Raw genomic sequence first — 26419 nt, forward strand, 5'->3', positions numbered from 1 at the left:
TTGGAACTCATGTGCATTGCTGATGGAATGTAAAATGGTGCACTCATAGTGGAAATAGTGTGGAAGTAGCTGAAAGAATTAAACACAGAATTACCATATGATTCAGTAATTCTGTCTTGGTATATACCCTAAGGAGTTGGATATATACTCAGTGTTCATGGCAGTATTATTTACAAGAGCCAAAAGGTGGCAACAAGCCTGATGTCTCCCCCAGCATCACCCCATGGGACACCCCATCACCAAATGCCCCTGACCCTTGATGGGGCAAGATTGCAGTGCTCTCTGGACCTCACATCGGCCCCAGGGGGGTCAACCCCAAGGCAGGGCCCCCTCCTCTGAGGTTGTCTCTCCCTGGTGGACCAGCCTCCCACCCCTGGAAAGCAACCAAGACCCAAGTCAGGAGACAGAGCACTTTGCAAAATTAGCTTCCTCTGCCAAAAGTGTCTCACTCAAACAGCAGTCTCTTATAATTGCTCATTTTGGGATCTGATCAGGTATTTCCTTCACAAGAGTCTGTGGATACAATGTTAAAAGAAAATATTATTGCATTTCTGAGCTCTTTTTGCCAAAGGCACCCAAACTCATTTCTTATTAGTTTTTTGCTGGCAGGTTTATTTTTGCTTTTCCTCTTTATTGCTGGTCTCGAGGGAACCAGCACACTTTGAGGGGAGAGAGATTCAGACTTTCCAGCTCTGCCATGCGGCTCATCAATATTGTGCTCATAGCAGAGTCTGGTCCCAAGTCCAGACTCAGTTGGTGGAGGGCTTTCGGGGGGACAACCATGAGGGCAGCCGGTGGGGGCTCCGGGAACTGGAGTGTGTGCACCCCCTCTGATGGGGTCGCTGATCATTGCCTGGTGTGGAGTCCAGTGTTGGGAAACTTCTGATTATCCAAGGGTGTCTGGGGGGTCTGCATTCTTGGGTGAGACCCCCTGATGTCCACAGGGGGCTTGTGGACCCCTCTATCCTCCAGAGCCACCCTCTTTCACCCACTGCACCCCCAGGAGATGACCTGGGGGCCGGGTCACCCAGGCTGCCTTGCCTCCTGCCTTCTGTTCTGGCCCCCGCAGTGGGAGGCTCCCGGGAGATCCGAGAGTGTGTGGAGAGAGGGTGGGGCATTTGGCACCCACATCTCCCTGCTGGGGGCTGCACTGCTGGCAGGACCTGTGATCCTCAGCCCGCAGCCCCTCTCCCTGTGACCATCTCCCCCTATGTCGTCCCCTCCTGCCCTTCTGGAGGGGGTGGACACAACCTCCCACTGTTGTTCCTCTCTGAGTGTCCCAGCTTCTCAGTTTGTTTCTCTGTAAGAGTCCCTGCTTTTATATTTTCTCATCCACACTTGAGAGGAATTCTCTTCCTGCCAGGACTCAGGCTGACAGAGTCCTGAATTGTTAATAAATAGTGAGAAAGTACAAGTGTCTGATCCCCTCCCTCATTTGACAAAGAATCAACCTCCCCTTTATTAGAACAAGCAAACAATCTCCACATCTGTCTGACTTTGCCCTTGGACTAACGTTCGGGTCCAGAGCACAAGGTCAGATGGCGCCCACCTCTCAATCCACTGTGGCCACAATATGGCCCTCGAGCCCGGCCCTTCCTGCAGGCTGGCTGGCAGTGGGCAGTTGAAGGCAGGAGAGGTGCAGAGGGGAGGGCTGGGGAGTCTGGGGCAGGAATTCCTGGGACAGGTGGGTCCTTGGAACAGTGTAGAGAGATCAGCAGGTCAGCAGAGAATCCATGTCGAGAAAGGATGTCTGTTCTCTAAAGGATGGAGCCTCCTGCAGGGGCAGCCTGTTCTGTGAATGGGGAGTTCCCAGCCTGGCTGTGAACCTCCGAACTGGGAAGAAGTAGCCATTTGGTGGGATTTCTGCCTGGTGGTGCTAGTGGTAAAGAACCTGCCTGCCAATGCAGAAGACATCCGAGATATGGGTTCCGTCCCTGGGAAGGGAAGATCCTCTGGAGGAAGGCGTGACAACCCACTGCAGTTTCCTTGCCTGGAGAATCCTTGGACAGAGGACACTGGTGGGCTGCAGTCCACGGGGTTGCAAAGAGTTGGACATGACTGAAATGGCTTAGCATGGACGCATGCACACTGCCCTGAGGTATGGGCCCACCAGCTGCTGCTTGTGGCTCTCATTCATGCCGGAAAAAACACAGGCTTCTCCTGGTACTGCAGGGGCCACTGGCTGGTGGGTGGCCACTGGCTGGCGTCTCCCAGGCATGTTCTTGTCCCCAGGTGGCTCCAGCAGCCTCGCTCTCAGGTGAGAGAAGGGCCTGCAGTCCAGAAGGAGGGGGAGGGCTCCTTCCCCACTTGGAACTGATAGCATCACTTTGCTGCTTGTCAAAGAGATTTGTGGCCCTTGCTGAGGAAAAAGATAAATGACGCAATGGAAAAGTATGTTGAATGAAATAGGAAGCCCGTGGAGGAGGAAGTCAAAGTGCCCTTCCAGCCCCCCACCAGGTAAGCAACTTGTTGATGTTTTCCCAGCTTTTACAAATTTTCACAAACTAATGTCATCCATGTATTTGGAAACAAATTGGGTCATAATGTAGAAAAGATTTTTATTTTAATTTCAGGTTCTGCCATGGCATTATTCCAATGAACAAAGATCTACAACACCTTATAAAAGGAAATATAATATTTCATTGGGAGGCTGCATCTCCACTGGCAAAACCGATGTTCTCTTACCAGAGCCTTGATTTGTCATCCACATGTCTCCAGCATAAATATTGTTGGTGGAAATTCCTGTATACATGTGCTGTAAGCTTGCCTTTGTGGGAACTTATTCACTTGCCAAGTTGAAGACTTGACACCTGTCATCAAACTGCCCCACGAAAGTGATGTACATCTGACCCTTCCCCAGCCTGGGAGCACCTGGAGGGTGATATTCCTGGGCCCTTGCCAGTGAAAGTTATTATAGTGGTTTTACTCTTTATTAAACCCAGTGAACACAAAATATTTTCTTTTCACTGGCTTAATTGTGATAACGAGAGATGAGGGGTTCTTTGGCAGTTGTATTCTTTTTTATTTTTTTTATTATTTTTTTTAACTTTATAATATTGTATTGGTTTTGCCATATATCAACATGAATCCGCCACAGGTATACATGTGTTCCCCATCCTGAACCCTCCTCCCTCCTCCCTCCCCGTACCATCCCTCTGGGTCATCCCAGTGCACCAGCCCCAAGCATCCAGTATCATGCATCAAACCTGGACTGGTGACTCATTTCATATATGATATTACACATGTTTCAATGCCATTCTCCCAAATCATCCCACCCTCTCCCTCTCCCACAGAGTCCTTTTTCATTATTTACTGTGTGCTCAGTCGTGTCCAACTCTTTTCTACCCCATGGACTGTAGCCCATCAGGCTCCTCTGTCCATTTAATTTTCCAGGGAAGAATACTGGAGTGGGTTACCATGCCCTTCTCCAGGGTTTCTTCCCAACCCAGGGATTGAACCTGCATATCTTGTGTCTCCTACACTGGCAGGCAGATTCTTTACCACTGTGCCACCTGGGAAGCCCTTGTATCATTTATATTAATATATGAATCTTATTTTTGATATCCTTTTAAAGCTCTTTCTTTTCTTATAAAAATCTTCTTCTTATTGATTTGAATACTCTCTTGGAACAGTAAGAGTAGAAACCTAATGTTTGTCATATTCTCATATTTTCTTTAGATATTTTTCTCCAGGTCATTTGCCTTATGCTATTAAGATTTTTTAAAAAATTATTTATTTTAATTGAAGGCTAATTACTTTACAATACTGTGGTGGTTTTTGCCATACATTGATGTGAATCAGTACATGTGTCCTGCTGTCCTGAATCTCCTCCCACCTCCTTCCCTATCCCATCCCTCTGGGTTGTCCAAGTGCATCTGCTTTGAGTGCCCTATTGTACAGTCAGAAAATTTTAAATCTACATTATTAACCTATATTTTGCCTATTATTTTCCCTTTGCCTGCATTGTGGTTAACAAAACCTTTCTCACCCTCAAGATTTTAGATTATTAACCTCAACTTTCCTTAAAATGTGTGTCGATTTTAAAGTTAATGTATTTTATTTTATTTATTCATTTTTTAAAAGGATTTCTATTTTTCACCATTGAGGATAATGTTTGCTGTGGGTTTGTCATATATAGCTTTTATTATGTTGAGGTATGTTCCTTCTGTTCCTGCTTTCTGGAGAATTTTTATCATAAATGGATGTTGAATTTTGTCAAAGGCTTTCTCTGCATCTATTGAGATAATCGTATGGCTTTTATTTTTCAATTTGTTAATGTGGTGTATTACATTGATTGATTTGTGGATATTGAAGAATCCTTGCATCCCTGGGATAAAGCCCACTTGGTCATGGTGTAAGATCTTTTTAATGTGTTGTTGGATTCTGATTGCTAGAATTTTGTTAAGGCTTTTTGCATCTATGTTCATCAGTGATATTGGCCTGTAGTTTTATTTTTTTGTGGCATCTTTGTCAGGTTTTGGTATTAGGGTGATGGTGGCCTCATAGAATGAGTTTGAAAGCATTTCCCCTAAAGTCAGGAATAAGACAAGGGTGCCCACTTTCACCACTACTCTTCAACATAGTTCTGGAAGTTTTGGCCACAGAAATCAGAGCAGAAAAAGAAATAAAAGGAATCTAAATTGGAAAAAGAAGAAGTAAAACTCTCACTGTTTGCAGGTGACATGATCCTTTACATAGAAAATTACTAGAGCTAATCAATGAATATAGTAAAATTGCAGGATATAAAATCAACACACAGAAATCCCTTGCATTCCTATACTAATAATGAGAAAATGGAAAGAGAAATTAAGGAAACAATTCCATTCACCATTGCAATGAAAAGAATAAAATACTTAGGAATATATCTACCTAAAGAAACTAAAGACCTATACATAGAAAACTATAAAACACTGGTGAAAGAAATCAAAGAGGACACTAATAGATGGAGAAATATACCAAGTTCATGGATCAGAAGAATCAATATAGTGAAAATGAGTATACTACCCAAAGCAATCTATAGATTCAATGCAATCCCTATCAAGTTAACAACGAATTTTTCACAGAGCTAGAACAAATAATTTCACAATTTGTATGGAAATACAAAAAACCTCGAATAGCCAAAGCAATCTTGAGAAAGAAGAATGGAACTGGAGGAATCAACTTGCCTGACTTTAGGCTCTACTACAAAGCCACAGTCATCAGACAGTATGGTACTGGCACAAAGACAGAAATATAGATCAATGGAACAAAATAGAAAGCCCAGAGATAAACCCACGCACCTATGGACACCTTATCTTTGACAAAGGAGGCAAGAATATATAATGGAGAAAAGACAATCTCTTTAACAAGTGGTGCTGGGAAAACTGGTCAACCACTTGTAAAAGAATGAAACTAGAACACTTTCTAACACCATACACAAAAATAAACTCAAAATGGATTAAAGATCTAAACATAAGACCAGAAACTATAAAACTCTTAGAGGAGAACATAGACAAAACACTCTCTGACATAAATCACAGCAGGATCCTCAATGACCCATCTCCCAGAATATTGGAAATAAAAGAAAAAATAAACAAATGGGACCTAATTAAAATTAAAAGCTTCTGCACATCAAAGGAAACTATAAGCAAGGTAAAAAGACAGCTTTCAGATGGGAGAAAATAATAGCAAATGAAACAACTGACAAACAACTAATCTCAAAAATATACAAGCAACTCCTGCAGCTCAATTCCAGAAAAATAAATGACCCAGTCAAAAAATGGGCCAAAGAACTAAACAGACATTTCTCCAAAGAAGACATACAGATGGCTAACAAACACATGAAAAGATGCTCAACATCACTCATTATCAAAGAAATGCAAATCAAAACCACAATGAGGTACCATTTCACGCCGGTCAGAATGGCTGCTATTCAAAAGTCTACAAGCAATAAACGCTGGAGAGGGTGTGGAGAAAAGGGAAACCTCTTACACTGTTGATGGGAATGCAAACTAGTACAGCCACTATGGAGAACAGTGTGGAGATTCCTTAAAAAACTGGAAGTAGAACTGCCTTATGACCCAGCAATCCCACTGCTGGGCATACACACTGAGGAAACCAGAATTGAAAGAGACACGTGTACCCCAATGTTCATCTCAGCACTCTTTATAATAGCCAGGACATGGAAACAACCTAGATGTCCATCAGCAGATGAATGGATAAGAAAGCTGTGGTACATATACACAATGGAGTATTGCTCAGCCATTAAAAAGAATACATTTGAATCAGTTCTAATGAGGTGGATGAAACTGGAGCCGATTATACAGAGTTAAATAAGCCAGAAAGAAAAACACCAATACAGTATACTAACACATATATATGGAATTTAGAAAGATGGTAACGATAACCCTGTATGCGAGACAGCAAAAGAGACACAGATGTACAGAACAGTCTTTTGGACTCTGTGGGAGAGGGAGAGAGTGGGATGATTTGGGAGAATGGCATTGAAACAGGTATAATATCATATAAGAAACGAATCGCCAGTCCAGGTTCGATGCAGGATACAGGATGCTCAGGGCTGGTGCACTGGGATGACCCAGAGGAATGGTATGGGGAGGGAGGTGTGAGGGGGTTCAGGATTTGGAACACGTATACACCCGTGGCAGATTCATGTTGATGTATGGCAAAACCAATACAATATTGTAAAGTAATTAGCCTCCAATTAAAATAAGTAAATTAAAAAAAGAAACCTGTTTAGTAGCATTTCAAATGCTAGACTAAAACTGGAGGAACGTTTAATTTGCATTTTATTGTTTTTAAAATGAAATTGTTCTCATCTTGGTCTAAGAGAAAAATTTCCTGCAGCACTTGGCATCTTTTGAAAAACTAATAATAAACTCTTCCACCCATTAAAAAAAAAAAAAAAGATTTCTTTCTTTTTAGTTTAGGTTGCTCTGGATCTTCCTTGCTGTGTGTAGGCTTTCTCTAGTTGTAGAGAATTGGGGGCTACTCTTCATTGTGGTGCATGGGTTTGTCAATGCAGTGGCTTCTCTCATTGCAGAGCACAGGCTCTGGGCACGTGAGCTTTAGCAGTAGCAGCACATGGGCTCAGCAGTTGTGGCTCATAGGCTTAATTGCCCCGTGGCATGTGGGATCTTCCCAGACCAGGATTCAAACCCATGTGACCCCTGCATTGCAAGGTGGATTCGTAACCACTGGACCACCAGGGAAGCCTAAGTTAATGTCTTTTAAATAACAAAAATTTAATGTATCTAGTAAAAATTTCAGAGAATTCAACAGAGCCCATTTTTGGAAGAGTTACTATGAGCTGGACTGTACTTAATGCTGGGTGTATCATGGAAAAATCTGTGCCCTTAGAGTTCATATCTGGGAAAGCTTCCCAAATATCACACAAGTAACTATAAAATTAACTCTGGAAATTCAGAAATAAGCACAAGATAAATGCAAAACCACCTCTGAGAATTCACAGATCATCATAGAGAACATGTAAAAATTCTGCCAAGACAAGTTGTATGAAGATGAGATATTGGGAGTAGTGATGCTGACACAAGAGTGGCTGACCCAGGTCACCCCATTAGCACATTTCCCAGAGACAAGAACAGTTGGATTGGGATGTAACATGAGTGGAAGTTCACTACACATGGAAGGTAGTGGTGGTTGGAGGGGAGGGGAGTGGGAATAGGGAAGAGCATTCTGAGAGTCTGAAAGAGCATGTGCAAGTGTCCTGGGGCAGGTGGATATGGAGCATGCAGAGCAAGATGTCACTGAGATAGTGGGAGAGGGGCTGAAGGGTCACAGAAGGGTAAAAATGTAATGTATTTCTTCTCTGTCCCCTCCTGACTCACTGCCTTCTTGTCCCAATCTCAGAGGCTACCACAGTTGAAATCTGGGTGTTTACCTTTGTAGATAATTTCTGTGCATATGTAAAAATAAATGTACAATATTAATGATAGAAATATAATAATAATAATGGGAAAAATGATGTATACATATTTATATTTGCTTTCTAATTATGAAAAGGTAAACATACTCAAGGCTAGAGACATAAAACTCTCATAAACCCATCACCCAACATCAATAACCATCAACATTTTGCCACCCCCAGAAGCAGTCAAGAATATACGGAACTATGCAAAAAAGTCTCAATGACTTGATGGTATGGATACCACGATGGTGTGGTCACTCACCTAGAGCCAGACATCCTGGAGTGTGAAGTCAAGTGGACCTTAAGAAGCATTACTATGAACAAAGCTAGGGGAGATAATTCCAGCCAAGCTGTTTTAAATCCTAAAAGATGATGCTGTTAATGTGCTGTACTCAGTATGCCAGCACATCTGGAAAACTCACCAGTGGCCAGAAGACTGGAAAAGTTTTCATTCCAATCCCAAAGAAGAGGAGTGTCAAAGAATATTCAAACTACTGCACAATTGCACTCTTTTCACGTGCTAGAAAGATAATGCTTAAATCCTTCAAGCTAGGCTTCAACAGCATGTGAACTGAGAACTTGTAGATGTACAAGCTGGATTTAGAAAAGGCAGAGGAACCAGAGAGCAAATTGACAACATCGGTTGGATCATAGAGAAAGCAAGGGAATTCCAGAAAAACTTCTACTTTTGCTTCATTGAATACACTAAACCCTTTGTGTGGATCACAGCAAACTGAAAAATTCTTCAAGAGATGAGAACACCAGACCACCTGACCTGCCTCCTGAGAAATCTGTATGCAGGTCGATAAGCAATAGTTAGAACCAAAATGGAACAACAGACTGGTTTCAAATTTTGAAAGAAATTTGTCAAGGCTGTATATTGTCACTCTGCTTATTTAACTTATATGCAGAGTACATCATGAAAAATCCCAGGTTGGATGAATCACAAGCTGGAATCAAGACTGCAGGGAGAAATATCAATAACTCAGATGTACAGATGACACCACTCTTATGGCAGAAAGTGAAGAGGAACTAAGGAGCCGCTTGATGAGGGTGAAAGAGGAGAGTAAAAAGCTGGCTTAAAACTCAACATTCAAAAAACTAAGATCATGGCATCCAGTTGCATCACTTTATGACAAATAGATGGGGAAAACGGTTACAGAGTTTCTTTTCTTGGGCTTCAAAATTACTGTGGATGGTGACCCAAGCCATGAAATTAAAAAATGCTTACTCCTTGGAAGAAAAGCTATGACAAACCTACGCAGCATATTAGAAAGCAGAGATATCACTTTGCTGACAAACGTGCGTATCGTCAAAGCTATGCTTTTTCCGGTAGTCATGTATGGATGTGGGATCTGGACAAAAAGAAGGCTATGTGCCAGAGAATTGATGCTTTCAAATTGTGGTGCTGGAGAAGACTCTTGATAGTCCCTTGGACAGCAAGGAAATCAAACCAGTCAATCCTAAAGGAAATCAACCCAGAATATTCATTGGAAGGACTGATGCCGAAACTGAAGCTCCAGTACTTTGGCCACCTGATGCAAACAGCCAACTCGTTGGAAAAGACCCTGATGCTGGGAAAGATTGAGGGCAGCAGGAGGAGGGGGTGACAGAGGTTGAGATAGTTGGATAGCATCATGGACTCAATGGACGTGAGTTTGAGCAAACTCCAGGAGGCAGTGAAGGACAGGGAAACCTGGTAGGCTGCAGTTCGTGGGGTCACAAGGAGTCAGATGTGACTTGGCGACTAAACAGCGGAAACAGCAAGAGGCAGTCAGAATTCCCCAGATAACATAGGAACTCGGGGTTGGGGAAGAGCTCAACGAAGGACAGTGTGCACACGGGTGGGCGGGGTGAAGAGTGCATCACTTTAGGATCTGCAACAGCAGGAAGCAGTTCTGTGTCTGAGTGGAAGGGATGGTGGTTACCCAGATCACAAGAGCTGTGACTATCTGTGAAGGAGGCATGCGGGGTGGGGGTACGGGTGGGTGAGGCACCAGTGCCTACGTACAGCCTGGTGACTAATGCTCTGAACACTCCCCTTTGCCTCTGATTGAACCAAGGGATTCCAGAGGGAAAGCGTTCCTTTATTCCAAGATAAGGAGCTTAGCATCCTGAACATAGAAGGCTAATAGAATCTGGAGGTGTGAAAGAATACTGAGCACAGCTTTCTTTTTCAGTGCAGTATTAAAAATTTTTTGTTATTTATTATTTATTTGGCTGCACCTTGTCTTAGTTGTGGCATGCAGGATCTTAGATCTTTGTTGCATCATACGAACTCTTAGTTGCGGCATTCAGAATCTAGTTCCCCAATCACGGATTGAATCCGGATCCTCTATATGGGGAGCGTGAGCCAGCCACTGGACCACCAGGGAAATCCCTTCATTGCAGTATTTTAAAGCAAATTGAATACATGGTGTCATTTCACTCCTAAATACCTCAATAAGCATCCTAATAAAGAACCTCACCTTTCATAACTACCATATTATTATCATATTTTATCAAACACAAATTTCTTAATTTAATTCCAGTCCATGTGCAAACTTCCTTGTCTGAAAAACTATGTTAATGATTGGCTCATTTGAACCCCAGCTGAAGCAGATTCTATGTACTGTGTATGAATTCTATATTTCTTGTCTCTCTAAATCGAGAATAGGTCCCTCCCTCTCTCGTGTCATGGATTTCTAATTTCACATTGACTAGTTGAAGACACCGTGTCAATGTCTTTGTTAGAATGCCCTGTATTCTGATTTCAGCTGAATTGCTTCCTTGGCTCTTGTTTCATTTGCTCTCCTGTTTCCCAAATAGCTGCAGGCTTGTCATGAAGTCTGAAGGCTGAGTAGATTCAGATTGGTCGGTTTTGCATGAATACTTCGTGGGTGAAGCTGAGTTCTTTATACTACATTCTATCATGAGGTACATAATGACTGTCCCTCTCACTTCTCATGATGTTGATGGACTGGTGATTTCAAATGGTGATGCTCTAACTCCTCCATGTAAATTTCCTCATCGATCTTCCACCTAATAATTTTAATATCCATGGAATGATCAGAATAGATTTTTTAATAAGATGCTGAAGCTTTTGATTCTTCAGTTCTTCTGAAATTATTAGTTTGAGTTCTGTTTGGAAGAGCTATTCCATATGACTAGGACTGTGGATTTACTATGAAGTATTCATACCAGAAAGGCAAGATTAATGCTTAATTTTCCTCTTTATCAATTTTCAGAGTAATAAATTGGTATGCTAGAAATTTCTAGTGGTGTGCAATGAGTATTTTAGAACATAATTTTTCTCTTTGTCATCTCCTAATCTATTATTTTACTCATGGTTTTTACTTTAATTGAGGTGAAATTCACATAACATAAAATTAAGGATTTTAAAGTGTACAATTTAGTGGCCATTAGTACATTTAAAATGCTATGCAGCCATCACCTTTATTCTGTTTCAAAACATTTTGACCAACCCCTATTCTTTCCTGCACCGCAGTCCCTGACAATTACTAAACAGTTTTCTATTGCTATAAATTTGTGTAGTCTTAACATTTCATATGAAATTAAAAATAGGTGACTTTGTTTCTGATTTCTTTTATTATACTTAGCATAAAGTTTTCAATGTTTATCCATGTAGTAGCACTTAATCCATTTTGTGGCTGAATAATATTCTATTGCATGGGTATACCACTTTTGTCTATCCATTCATTTGTTGGTGGATATTTAAAAATTTTTGGCAATTATCTGTAGCATTGCTATGAACATTCATGTACAAGTATTTTTTCTGTGGTCAGTACTCAGTCGCTCAGTCGTGTCCAGCTCTTTGTGACCCCATGGACTGTAGCCCACCAGGCTCCTCTGTCCATAGAATTTTCCAGGCAAGAATATCTGTTTTCAACTCTTTTGGGTATAAGCATAGGAGTGGAAATTCTGGATCATTTGGTAATTCTATATTTATCTTTTTGAGGAAATTTTCAACATTTTCCATAGCAGCTGCACCATTTTATATTTCAGTCAGCACATCCTTCCCCACATGTGTAATTTTCTAAAAAATATTGTTATAGCCATTCTGGTGTAGACTGAAGTCTCACTGTAGTTGTGATTTGCTTTTCCCTAATGATGCTGATGTTGAGCATGTTTTCATGTCCTTGTTGGCCATTTGTATATCTTCTGTGGATGTCTGTTCAGTTTTTAATTGTGTTGTTTGCCTTTTGTTGTTGAAATGTAAGAGTTCTTAATATATTCTGAATCCTAAACTCATATCAGATTTGTAGTTCAGTCTCCAAGTCATGCCTGACTCTTTGAAACCCCATGAACTGCAGCATACCAGGCTTTCTTGTCCTTCACTATCTCCCCGAGTTTGCTTAAACTCGTGTCCATTGAGTCAGTGATCCATCTAAACATCTCATCATCTGCCACCCCCTTCTCCTACTCTCAATCTTTCTCAGCATCAGAGTCTTTTCCAATAAGTCAGTTCTTTGTATCAGGTGGCCAAATATTGGAGCTTCAGCTTTAGCATAAGTCCTTCCAGTGAATATTCTGGGTTGATTTCCTTTAGGATTGTCTGGTTTGATCTCTTTGCCATTCAAGAGACTCTCAAGAGTCTTCTCCAGCACCACAATTTGAAAGCATCAATTCTTCAGTGCTCAGCCTTCTTTGTGGTCCAACTCGCCCATCTGTATGTGACTATATGGACCTTTGTCAGCAAAGTGATGTCTCTGCTTTTTAATACACTGTCTGGTTTTATCATAGCTTTTCTTAACTACTTGCAAATATTTCCTCCCATTGTGAAGGTTGCCTTTTCACTTTTGTGATAATGTCCTTTGATATACAAAAGGTTTTTAATTTTGATGAAGTGCAACTTATTTTTTCTTTTATTGCCTGTACTTTATTTTTTTTTTTGGAATATTATGCTTTATTATTTCAAGAAAGGTAAAAATGCAACTGAAATGTAAAAAGATTTGTGCAATGTATAGAGAGTGTAAAAGCTGACAAAACTCAACATTCAAAAAATGAAGATCATAGCATCTGGTCCCATCACTTCATGGCAAATAGATAGGGGGAAATGTGGAAACAGTGATAGATTTCATTTTCTTGGGCTCCGAAAGCACTGTGGACAATGACAATAGCCACAAAAAAGACACTTTCTCCTTGGAAGAAAAGCTATGACAAACCTAGACAGTGTACTAAAAGTCAGAGACATCATTTTGCTGACAAAGATCCACTTAGTCAAAGCTATGATTTTTCCAGTAGTCATGTACAGATGTGAGAGTTGGACCATAAAGAAGGCTGAGGTTGAAGAATTGATGCTTTTGAACTCTGTCGGTGGGGAAGATTTTTGAGAGTCCCTTGGACAGCAAGATCAAACCAGTCAATCCTAAAGGAAATCAACTCTGAATATTCATTGGAAAGACTGATGATGAAGTTGATGCTCCAATACTCCACCTGATTCAAAGAGCTGATGTTGGAAAATACCCTGATGCAGGAAAAGATTGAAGGCAGAGGAGAAGGGAGTTGAGGTAGTTGGATGACATCACCAACTCAATGGACATGAGTTTGAGCAAACTCCAAAAGATAGTGAAGGATAGGAAAATCTTGCATGTTGCAGACCATGGGGTCACAGAGTCGGATACAACTTAGCAAATGAACAACAAGTGTATGGAGAAAGTGCTGTGACTAATTTAATGTGGTCTGCAAAGTTTTGTGCTGGAATATTCTCATCAGTGGATGCTTCACTGTCAGGTAGACCAGTTGAAATTGATAGCAGTCAAATCAAGACATTAATAGAGAGCAATGTTAATACCATGTGAGAGATAGCCAACATATTCAAAATGTTGCCTGTACTTAAAAAAAAAATTCTTTTTAATTGGAGGATAATTACAGTATTGTGTTGACTTCTGACATACAACCACATGATCAGCCACAAGTATACATATGTCCCCTCCCTCCTGAACCTTCCCCCACCCTCACCCCATCCCACCCCTCTGGGTTGTTACAGAGTACCACATTGAGCTCCCTGTGTTGCCTGTACTTTTGACATCATATCCAAGAATCCATGATCAAATCTGAGGTCATGAAAATTTACCACTAAATTTTCTCCAAGGAAATGTACATTTTTACCTCTTAAATTTAGGTCATTCATCTATTTTTGTTAGTTTTTATATATGGAATAACATAAGGTTCCATTTCATTCTTGTACATGTGGTTATCCAGTTGCCCCTGTGCCATTTTTTTTCCAAGAGTCTATTCTTTTCCAAAAGAATGGTCTTGAAACTTTTGTCAAAAGTTGCTGACCATGAATTTATGTGTTGACTTCTGGATTCTTAGTGCTACTGAATTTGTCTATATGGCTCTATTTATGCCAATACCACAGTCATTTGATTACTGTAGCTTTGTGTAGGTTTTAAAATTGGGATGTATTTTCTTCCAATTTTATTCTTTTCCAAGATTGTTTTCGCTATTTGGGATAACTTGAAATTCCTTATGAATTTTAGGATCTGATTTACTATTTTTGCAAAAAAAAAAAAAGCCATTGAGATTTTGGTGGAGATTGCATTACATCTATGATTTGTATAATTTTGACTTCTTAAACATATTAAATCTCCAGTCAATAAATAAAATACTTATTTCCTTTTATTTAGGTTTTTTAATTTTTCTTTTAGTAATGTTTTATATTCTCAGTGTACAGGTCTTGCACCTCCTTGATAGAATTTGTTCTTACATATTTTATTATTTTGATGTTGTAAGTGAAATTATTTTCTTAATTTTTGAATTGCTTATTAGCACCCTGGTGGGCTGGAGAAGGAAATGGCAACCCACTCCAGTACTCTTGCCTGGAGAATCCCGTGAATGGAGAAGCCTGGTAGGCTACAGTCCATAGGGTCGCAAAGAGTTGGACATGATTGAGCGACTTCACTTTCACGCATTGGAGAAGGAAATGGCAACCCACTCCAGTGTTCTTGCCTGGAAAATCCCAGGGACGGGGGAGCCTGGTGGGCTGCCGTCTATGGGGTCGCACAGAGTCGGACACGACTGAAGCGACTTAGCAGCAGCAGCAGCAGTGTATAAAAATCAAACCAGTTAATCCTAAAGGAAATCAGCCCTGAATATTCAATGGAAGGACTGATGCTGAAGCTGAAGCTCCAACACTTGGGCCACCCAATGTGAAGAGCCAACTCATTGGAAAAGACCCTGATGCTGGGAAAGATTGAAGGCAAGAGAAGAAGGGGATGACAGAGGATGAGATGGTTGGATGGCATCACCGACTCAATGGACATAAGTTTGAGCAAATTCCAGGAGATAGTGAAGGACAGGGAAGCCTGGCATGTTGCAGTCCATGGGGTCACAAACACAGGGACATGACTTAGTGATTGAACAGCAACATAAAAATGCAACTGATTTGGTGTTTTGATCTTACATCCTGAAATCGCTTTGTTTTCTGTATGTGGGTTCTTTAGGATTTTCTATATATCAGTATAAGATCAAGTTATCTGTAAATAGAAATTTTCTTATTTCCAATTTTTCAATATTTCTGTGCTTCCCATAATTTTTCTGGTTAGGAATTCCAGTATAATGTTGAATAGAAATGGCAAAAGCAGGTCAGTTTTCTTCCTGAACTTAGGGGAAAAAACTCTTAGTCATTAGCCATTTAATATAATATTGAGTATGATGTTAAACATAGCTTTTAAAAAATAATTTTTTCCATTGTGATAAAACACACACACCATAGCATTTACCATTTTAATGATTTTGAAGGGCACAATTCAGTGGTATTAAGTACAGTCATATTGTTACATAAGCATCCTCTGTACTTATCTCCAGAACTCTTTTCTTCTATTTTCCTAATAGCATTAAATTGTTCCTCTGTGTTCTCTTATAGCTTTCTGATCATCTTTAGAACATTTATTTTCAATTCCCTGTCAGGCAATTCCTGGGTTTGGCCAGTTACCGGAGGTTTAATGTGTTCCTTTGGCGGAGTCATGTTTCCTTGATTCTTTGTAATCCTTGCATTCTTCTGTGGTATTAGTGCATTTGAGGAAGCAGAAACTGCTTCCTCTATCTGCAAGGAAAGACCTTTACCTGTAAGAGGAAGCACTCTGGAGTGTGTTGTGACCCTGGGTCTAATGGTGCAGGGTGTCAAGCACGCGGGTGCATGGCAGTGCTGCTTCCAGAGTGGGGGCATGATTTATTGACTTATGTCATTGAGACCTACAGCTCTGACAATTGCATAGTCCTTGGTGAGCACTGAAGGGCATTCAAGAAGGGATGTTGGGGTCCTCAGCTGTGCTTTCAGTTCTATCAGCCAAGCATCAAGGTAAGCAGCAGTAGTGGCCAGACCCAGTGGTGTCTACACGCTCAACTCCAGGGCACAGCTGCAAGTCTTATATAGTGGCAGGGTCCAGTTGCAAACACATAGATAGTGTTGGGGGCTGAGGTAGGCACAAGAGACAGGGACAACTGTGGGAATGCTGGTAGCTACCAGGGCTGTCAGCATGCTCTTCCGTGGCTGCACAGCATCTCCCTTAGTGAGCGCATGGCAGTGGAGGTCAGGGAAGGGTGTCAGGCTGGTATTGTGTGAGTACACAGCTGCAGAGGCTGGTCTTGAGTGCACACACAGCAATGGGCATCAGACACGGGGGTCTAGGCTGGTGTTTTGCTGTGGTGCAGCTGCCGAGGACTGGCATGGCTGCCAGTGCTGTTCCTAGGCTCTGGTAGGGGCCAGGGCGGGAGAGAGCAGAGAGGGATTCACGCAGCTGTGTGGGGAAAGCTGGTGAAGTCTCCAGGGGGTCTGCGATGACTGTGCTGGCTTTGGTTTCTTCAGTGGCAGAGACTGCTAGGGTCATCTGCTGAAGAGATCCCTGTGCACAGTAATTACTTTTACAATGTTTGGTAGTGTTCACCAGTGAAGCCTGGGCTTTTCTTTTGGGGAGGTTTCTCATCACTGAGTTCCATCTCTTCGCTTGTCAGATCAGATTTCCCATTTCTTCTTGAGTCAGTTGTGGTAGTTTTTTTATTCTAGGAGTTTCTCCATTTAATCCAGGGTATCTGATCTGTTCGTGTACACTTGTTCTCAGTGTTCTCTTTTAATCCTTTTATCTGTGTAAGATAAATAGTAATGCCCACCTTTTCATTTCTGCTTTTTAGGATTGATGATGTGTTTAATCCACTGCAGTCATTATTCTTTTTTAAAAATATGAATTAAACTTTTCTTATTGGAGGACAATTGCTCTACAATATTGTGTTGGCCTTTGCCATACATCAACACAAATCAGCCACAGGTATACATATATCCCCTCCCTCTTGTACCCACCTCCCATCTCCCACCCCATCCACCCCTCTAGGTTGATACAGAGCTCTGGGTTGAGCTCCCTGTGCCACACAGCAAATTCTCACTTGCTCTCTATTTTACATATGGCAATGTATATGTTTCCATGCGATTCTCTCAACTAACCCATCCCTATGCAGCGAGAGACCCATCACGATGGCTCTTGTGTCCGGTTGACACAGTTTCACTAGCCCTTTGTAGCTTCTTTGCTTTATGAAACATCAGGTGGCTCAGAGTCTTACCAGATCCATTGGCAATGTGAATGGGCAATTCCCTACTCCCTGGCACTCTGTCCTTGTGTTCCTTTTTGGTTCAGGTGGTATTTAATCTTCAGGACTTAGATTAAATGTCACTTCCTCAGGGACATCTTTACTACATCCCAGATACTATGGAACCTCTGGTTTCCATACTTTGTTAGACTGGTAATTTTTTGTTTAAAGTCTGGACTACTGATATTAATGATGATCTGAGTTTGAGCCTTTCGGGTCATGACATGTGAAGCCTGACAATGACTTTAATCATGATGGCAGCGTCATGTGCTAAAGAGACTCCGGTCCTGATGGTACTACTTAGCCCTGACTGCAGCTCTGCCCAGAATCAGTACTCACATGGCTTTTTCAAATACTCAAGCAAAAAAAAAAAAAAAAAAAAAATCCTGTTTGCTGCTTAACCTAGAAGGAATCAGGTTTAAGTCATTTGCAGCCAAGAGTGACTTATAAAATTATCTTCTCCAAGCTTTTTAGAATTTTGCCTCCTGTCTACCACCTGCTACCATGACAACTGCACACACTGTGATGAGCTAGCTCCATGCGTAAAGAAGGTGAAGAGGAAGCTTATTGTATTCATCTCCTCAAGCTTTATCAACTTTAGTGTTTTGAAATTAGATTCTCTAGCCATTGTAGACGTTCAGATGCTTCAACGATCCCAAATGACCAGATGCTGCCCTTCCAAAAGGCAGCTTATCTGAGGAGAATTTAAACCATAAGCAGTACAGGAGGGATCAGAACAAGTATGTCTGCACTGACCTGGGATGTCTTCCTTATTTCCCATGTGTGTTTGCTCTGATTGGGGATTTTTCCCTTACTCCTGAGGCGTCTAATCTAGCCTGGGATGTCTCCCTAATTGCCCATGTGCGTTTACCCTGATCTGTGACCTCGTCTCTAATTCCCCACTTGTGTCTACTTTGATCTGGGATTCACATTAATACCGCCCTTATCTCCTCTGAATGGGATTTCTCCCAAATCACCCAGGTATGTCTACACTTCCCTGAGATACCTCCGTTTATCCCCAGAAGAACCTACATCAACCTGAAATCTCTCCTTGATTCCCCAACTGTTCTATTCTTTCTGGGATGCCCTCTAGTTCCCTAGGTGTGTCTACCCAACCTAGCATGTCTCCAGAATTCCCCAGGTATGGCTACTTTGACCTGGGCTCTTTCCCTCATTCGCTAGCTGTGTCTACGTGGATCCAATACGTCTCCTCAGTCCCCCCAGTTTGGTGTACAGTGAACTGGGCTCTGTGTATAATTCTACAAGGGTATTTACCCAAATCTGTGATGTCACCTGCTTCCCACTGTGACTACCTGGCTTGGGAGGCCTTGCTAATTCCCTAAGTGTTTCTACTGTTCCCTTGGTGTGCTGTTCTTAGTTGCTCAGTAGTACCTGACTCTTTTCGACCCCATGGACTGCAGCCCACCAGGCTCCTCTGTCCATTGGGATTCTCCAGGGCAGAATACTGGAATGGGTACCTATTTCCTTCTCCAGGGGATCTTCCCAACCCAGGGATCATATGCAGGTCTCCCACATTGCAGGTGGATTCTTTACCAGCTAAGCTACCAGGGAAGCCCACTATTCCCTTGGATGCCTCTCCAATAATCCAGTTTTACTTACTGTGACCTTTGCGTGTCTCCATAATTCTCCAATGTGTTTACTCTGACCTGGCACGTTTCCCTAGTTCCCAGATATGTCTACCTGAGCTAAGAAGTCTCCTTAATTCTCAGGTGTGTCTACTATGACCTGGCGTGTCTCCTGTGCATGTACACTGAACTGGGAAGTCTCTTTATTTTCTGAGTTGTGGTTTCTGACTGTGGTTATTTCCATGACCTGGGATGTCTCCCACATTCTCCAAGTGTGTCTTCCCTGACATAAGATGTCTCGAGGTGTGTATTCAGAAGGTGTGTCTGTTCTGACCTGGAATATCTCCTTAACTGTCCATGTGTTTCTCCCTTGTCCTGAGATGTCTCCCCTGAGCTATTTTCTTTTTAATCTGCATGTGTCTACATTGATCCAGGATGCTGCCTTGATTTTCCAGGCATATCTGCAATGACCTGGAATGTCTCCCACATTCCCATGGGTGTTCTCTCTGACCTGAGGGATCTCCATAATTTGGGTGTGTGTACTCTGACCTGGGATATTTCCCTAATTCCATGGGTCTGTCTACTGACTTTGTATATCTCCTTTATTCCCACATGCTTAAAACTTTTTCTTTAATGTCAGAAACAAGGAGAGAATGCCCACTCTCTGCACTCCTATTCAATACAATACTAGAAGTCTTAGCCAGAGCAATCAAACAAGATAAAGAAATAAAAGGCACCCAAACCAGAAAGGAAGAAGTAACATCATTTTTATTTGCAGGTGATAAGATCTCATATAGAGACTCACCCAAAAAACTGTTAGAATTAATCAATAATACTGTTAAATTTTAGGGCACAAAATCAGCATACAGAAATCCACTGTCTTTTTAGACACAAAAAATGAAACATCTGAAAAAGAAATTAAAAACTCATTCATAACAGCATCAAAAGTAGTGAAATACTTAGAAATAGATTTAACCAAGGAGGTGAAAATCTGTAAACTGAAAATTATAAGAGTTTAATGAAAGAAATGGAAGAAGACTCAAATAAATGGAAAAATACCCCATGTTTGTGGTTCAGAAGAAATAATATGTTTATGCTCCTATAATGCCCCAAGGGTTTCCACCTGGATTTTGCATGTTTTCCTAATTCTCTGCTTTGTCTAAACTAACCAATGATGTCTCCTTAATTTTCCAGATGTGTCTTTGTGTCTTCTTGAAATGGAGCAGGACCATATGGTCCTTGCCACCCCCACCTCACCCCCCATGCCTTCTGCCTGCGTTTTGCCTGTGGAAAACTTTAGTCAGAGGATAAGTTTAATCACAGAAATGAGAAAAGCTGAAACAAAGGAAAACCGTCAGAGAAAACTAAATAATAATAACGTGGTCATCAAGCATAGTCAAGGACTTTTAGTTCTTTCTCAAGGGCTATAGATGATATTCTGAGCATATTCTGTGAGCTGTCTTATAGTTACCAAAACACCAGGTGGGGAAGTTAACTATGTGATGACCAGATTGTACCCAGGACATGAGCTGCCACAATTCTGAGAATTGACTGCAAAGGAATGGGAACAAACGGACCCTGGAAATGAAGATTAACTGTTCCTAAAACAATCAAGATGGTGCTGATCAGACCACTGATGACCAATTTGAAGATGATTGTTAGAGATAACTGTGCTGTTTCTGCATGTACCCTCCCCCCAACTCTGTCTATAAAAGCTCTCACTGCCTGCTTTTTGGGGTGGAGTTGGCCTTTGGACAGATGTCTGCCACCCCCACCCCCCAGTTGCCAGCATCTGAAATAAAGCAAATGTTCCTTTCCACCAACCTGGCCTGTTTGTTGGCTTTTGAGTGGCAAGCAGCTGGACTCCATGAACATACTCCCCCATCGGTAAAATTCCCTGAGCAGTTTACACACCTTAAGGTATGGATGTGTTTACTTTCTTCTGGGATGTCTCCTATATTCCTCATACCTGACCTGGCATGTCTATCTTATTTTCCAGATGTGTCTTATTAAATTTCCCCAGGTGTGCCTACCTATACCTGGGATGTCGCCCCAGTTCCCCAAGTGTGTTTACCTTGACCTGGGAAATATCCCTAATTCCCCAGTATGTCGACTCTGACCTGCTCTTATACCCTTATTTCTCTGAAGTGTCTATACTGACCTGGGAGGTTTCCCTAAATCCTCCAGTGTGTCTACACTGACACGGGATATCTCTCTAATTGCCCATGTAATTTGCTGACTTGTATTTCCATGATACCCAAGGGTGTCTCCTCTGATACCTAAGGAGGTATCCCACATCAGAGGTTTGTCTCCCTTTGCCTGGCCTGTCTTCTTAATTCCCCAGCTATGCTTACCCTGGCATTGGATGTTTCCCTTATTCCTCAGACTTGTTTGCTTTGGCCTGGATTTTCCTTAATTATCCAAGTGTCTACACTGACCTGGAATGTCCCCCTTATTTCCCAGGTGTATCTACTTTGACCAGTGATGTCTCCCTAATTCCCTAGGTATGACTCACTGTTTCCTTAAATATCCTGGTGTCTACTACTTCCTAGGATGTCTTTCTAATTACCTAGGTATGTCTCCCTTGATCTGAAAGCTTTTTTAAATCTCCCAAGTATGTCTTTTGTGACTTGGGTTGACTCTACTTCCTCAGGAGTGTCTACTCAGACCATGAATGGTTCCCTAATTCCCTGGAGTTTCTTATCTGTCATGGAATAACAGCCTAATTACCATTGTATGTCTACGCTGACTGGGATGACGCATCTGTCTCCCAGGTGTGTTTACTCTGACCTGATAACTTCCCAGTCCTTCCAGTGTCTATATTGACCGGGATGTTTCCCTAGTGTACTGACCTGCGATGTGTTGCTAATTCACTCAGTGTGTTGTCTTCCCAGTTTCCCAGTTGTGTCTACACTGATGCAGATGTCTCTCTAATTTCACAGGTTTGTCTGCACTAATTTGGGATCTCAGTAAAGATCCAGAGGAGGTTACTTTGACCTGGGATGTCTCATTAATACCCTAGGTGTTTCATACGGGTGATTTCTCTAATCCTCCAGGTGTGTCTATGCTCACCTGTGATGTCTCAATAATTCCCTAAATGTGTACATTGACCTAGAATGCTTACCTAATTCCATGGTTTGTCTGCCCTGACCTGGTCTGATAGCCTAATTTCTCAAGTGCATCTACTCTAACCTGGGAAGCCGTCCTAGTTCTCCAGGTGTGTTGGATGGATCTGTAATTCTCCAAGTGTCTACACTAATCTGTGTGCTCATGCATGCTTAATCCCTAAATCATGTCTGACTCTTTGAGACCCCATGGACTGTAGCCCTCCAGATTCCTCTGTCCATGGGATTCTGCAAGGCAAGAATACTGAGTGGTTTGCCTTTTCCTTCTCCAGGGGATCTTTTCAATCCAGAAATCGAACCCATGACTCCTGCATCTCCTGCATTGGCAGGCAGAATCTTTATCACTGAGCCACCTTGGAACTGAGTTGTTTCCAAACATGTCCACTGTGATATGGGTTTTATCCCTTACTCCCTATTTTTCTACACTGACCAGGGATACGTTCCTAATTACCAAGATGTGTTTACACTGACCTGGGATATGTCTCTAATTCCCCATGTTTGTACGATATGTCCTAGACTCTTTTTCACATTATGTATATTTATAAGCTTTGACTAACTACTACTTTGGCCCAGGATATAACAGTTGTAATCCAGATGTGTCTACAGTGACCTGTGATGTCTCTCTATATTCCTACTTGTGTCTGTATTGACTTGTGATGTCTTCCTAATTACCTAGTTGTGTCTTTCCTGACCTGGGATGTATACTCATTTCTCAGATTTGTCTACCTTAGCCTGAGATGTCTCTGTAATTCCTGAGTTGCATCTACAACTCTCTATCCCCAGACTTGTCTATTTATTTGGAGTATAGCCCTAATTACTTAGGTGTGTCCACATTGACCAGACATGTCTCACGAATTCTCCAGGCATGTCTCACTAATTCTCACTCTTGATGTGGTAAGACTTTGTAATTGTCTATTGTGTGTAATGTGACCTGAGATGTTTCTAAGACCTCAATGTTTAATTTGTCCTAAGAAGTCTCCCTAAAGCTCCAGGTGTGTCTATCCTGACCTTGGTGTGTGCATGCTAAGTCACTTCAGTGGTGTCCAACTCTTTGTGACCCTATAGACCATAGCCTGCCAGGTTCCTCTGTCCATGGGATTCTCCAGGCAAGAACACTGGAGTGGGTTGTCATGCCCTCCTCCAAGGGATCTTCCTGATCCAGGGGTCCAACGTGCATCTCTTACATCTCCTACATTGGCAGGCGAGTTCTTTACCACCAGTGCCACCTGAAAAGCCCATCCTGACCTTGGATGTTCCCTAATTCTCCATGCACTTCTGCTCTGACCTAGTTCCTAATTACCTAGGGAAGTCTACAGTGACCGGGGAGTCTAATTTCCTAGGTGTGTCTACTTAGATCTGCAACCTATCCTTAACTCCCAGTTGACCCTTATCCTGTATGTCTGCACAATTCTTCAGGTGCTTTACATTGACCTGTGATGTTTCTATCATTCACTAGATGTGCTTACCCTAATTCTGCCTACTTTTCCTGATGTGTCTACACTGAACTGGGATGTTTTTTTAATTCATCAGCTGAGTCTACCTTGACAAAGAATTGTCCCTGTTGACTCAATGATATGTGTCTATTCTTGAGAGGGTAACAGGCAGGAAGTCCAGGGGTCTCCAAATGGAGGAAATAGCCTACAAGTGTCAGACATTTTTCTCTCTTTTAAGCGGCAGGAGGAAACAAACTAGCAATAATTTTTTCCTTCTCTATACAAATTTAAAAGGAGGTTTCTCTTAAAATACTGTGTTGCCATAATGACACCTGGTTTCACCTGAAGTTAACTACTCTCAAACCTAGAGATAACCAATGCATTTCTCTTATGGAAATGTTTGTCTTAAGCTATGCTAATGTACTATGCATTTACCCCAGACTCTGTCTTCAAGTCGGTTCCCCCTCTTGGCTCAGAACCTACTTGACAAACCAGTATGTTATACTCAGATATTGTTCCCCTAATCTATGTAAATGAAATTATTTGTATGGTGATCTGCCCTTCTTCAAGATTTAAGTTAATCATTTTATGGCCCAGGATGAAACATTTGGTGCCAAGATTATCCCAAAATGCATTTTATGGGTGAGGGGCCTAGTGCCATTCTGAGTTTTAAGACATTCCTTTGTTTTATTAACAGACTGCTAGTGACTACATAACATCCAGCTGAAGACTAGCAGGGGGGTACTCTTTCTGCCCCCTTCTGATGCCTATGTCAGAAGATTTCTCTATCTCCTTCATACTTTAATAAAACTTTATTACACAAAAGCTCTGAGCGATCAAGCCTCGTCTCTGGCCCCGGATTGAATTCTTCTCCTTCCGGGGGCCAAGAATCCCGGCGTCTTTTTTCATTCAACAACAACCTTTCATTCTGAGCTTGGATAGCTCCCTAATTTTTGGGGTTGTTTATCCTGACCCAAGATGTCACACTACTTTCCAAGGTTTCTCTTCTTAGACTTGGGATTTCTTCCTAATTCAGGAGATCTGTTCAAACTTATTTGCAATATTTCCTTAATTTCTCAGATATTTCTACTTTGATATTGGTTGTCCCCCTAATAACTTAGCTGTGTCTATATTGACTTGGGATATCTCACTAAGACCCTAGAATTTCCTACCTACTTTGAGATGTCTCCATAATTCCCTAGTTGTATCTACCCTTATGTTGGTTGTCTCTCTAAATTTTCAGGTTTTTCTACTATGACATGTTTCCCAAATTCCCCAGGTTTGTTTACCCAGACCTGGGATGTATCTTAATTGTTTAAGTGTGTCGTCAAGGCTGTATATTGTCACCCTGTTTATTTAACTTCTATGCAGAGTACATCATGATAAACGCTGGGCTGGAAGAAGCACAAGCTGGAATCAAGATTGCCAGGAGAAATATCAATAACCTCAGATATGCAGATGACACCACCCTTATGGCAGAAAGTGAAGAGGAACTAAAGAGCCTCTTGATGAAAGTGAAAGTGGAGAGTGAAAAAGTTGGCTTAAAGCTCAACATTCAGAAAACGAAGATCATGGCATCTGGTCCTATCACTTCATGGGAAATAGATGGGGAAACAGTGGAAACAGTGTCAGACTTTATTTTTGGGCTCTAAAATCACTGCAGATGGTGATTGCAGCCATGAAATTAAAAGACACTTACTCCTTGGAAGGAAAGTTATGACCAACCTAGATAGCATATTCAAAAGCAGAGACAATACTTTGCTAACAAAGGTCCATCTAGTCAAGGTTATGGTTTTTCCAGTGGTCATGTATGGATTTTAGAGTTGGACTGTGAAGAGGGCTGAGCGCCAAAGAATTGATGCTTTTGAACTGTGGTGCTGGAGAAGACTATTGAGAGTCCCTTGGACTGCAAGGAGATCCAACCAGTCCATCCTAAAGGACATCAGTCCTGGGTGTTCATTGGAAGGACTGATGCTGAAGCTGAAACTCCAGTACTTTGGCCACCTGATGCGAAGAGTTGACTCATTGGAAAAGACTCTGATGCTGGGAGGGATTAGGAGCAGGAGGAGAAGGGGACGGCAGAGGATGAGATGGCTGGATAGCATCACCGACTTGATGCACATGAGTTTGGGTGAACTCCGGGAGTTGGTGATGGACTGGGAGGCCTGGCGTGCTGCAATTCATGGGGTCGCAAAGAGTCGGACACGAATGAGCAACTGAACTGACTGACTGAACTGATGTTGACTATTGCCATCTTCTTAATTCTCCAGGTGTATCTACTTTGAACTGGTAAGTCTCTAGATCGGGGCATGTTTACTTGACCTGGAATACCTCTCTAAAGCCTCTGGAATATCTACATTGATGAAAAATGGTTCCCTAATTCTCCAGCTGTGCTAACACTGAAATTGGGCAACTCCTCCTGAATTCCTCAAGCGTCTATATTTACCTGGGATGCTTTCCGATGTCTGCCTAATACTGTCGGTTGTCATCCCTGACCAAGTATGTCTATATAATAAACCACATATATCTACCCTGACCTGGGATCTTTTTCCAGTTCCCTGGTTCATCTGTCTTGAGATGTCTTCTTCATTCCCCTGGTCAAGCCTTATATGTCTCCCAGATTCACTAAGTATGTCTTCTCTGATTGGCATGTATCTCTGTTTCTCAATACTGTCTACACTGACATGAGATGTCTCCCTTACCCCCATATATATCTGCTGTGACCTAGGATGTGACCCTAATTCCCCATCTATCTCTGACCTTGGA

At 41.9% G+C, this 26419-nt stretch overlaps 1 long non-coding RNA gene across 2 annotated transcripts in view; it reads left to right on the plus strand.

The window, feature by feature from the left end:
* The window catches only part of LOC147355289 (uncharacterized), a 36783-nt gene extending 15865 nt beyond the window's left edge, over positions 1–20918 (plus strand). For both annotated transcript variants that reach the window (XR_015143974.1, XR_015143973.1), the window contains one exon: positions 20290–20918. This is a non-coding gene — a long non-coding RNA (uncharacterized LOC147355289). The remainder of the gene's footprint in view (positions 1–20289) is intronic.
* The last annotated feature ends 5501 nt before the right edge of the window (positions 20919–26419 follow it).

Source organism: Bos grunniens, chromosome 17, assembly GCF_055505025.1.
Source record: "Bos grunniens cultivar Pamir isolate PY7600 chromosome 17, Bosgru_T2T1.0, whole genome shotgun sequence".
Taxonomy (NCBI): Eukaryota; Metazoa; Chordata; class Mammalia; order Artiodactyla; family Bovidae; genus Bos; species Bos grunniens.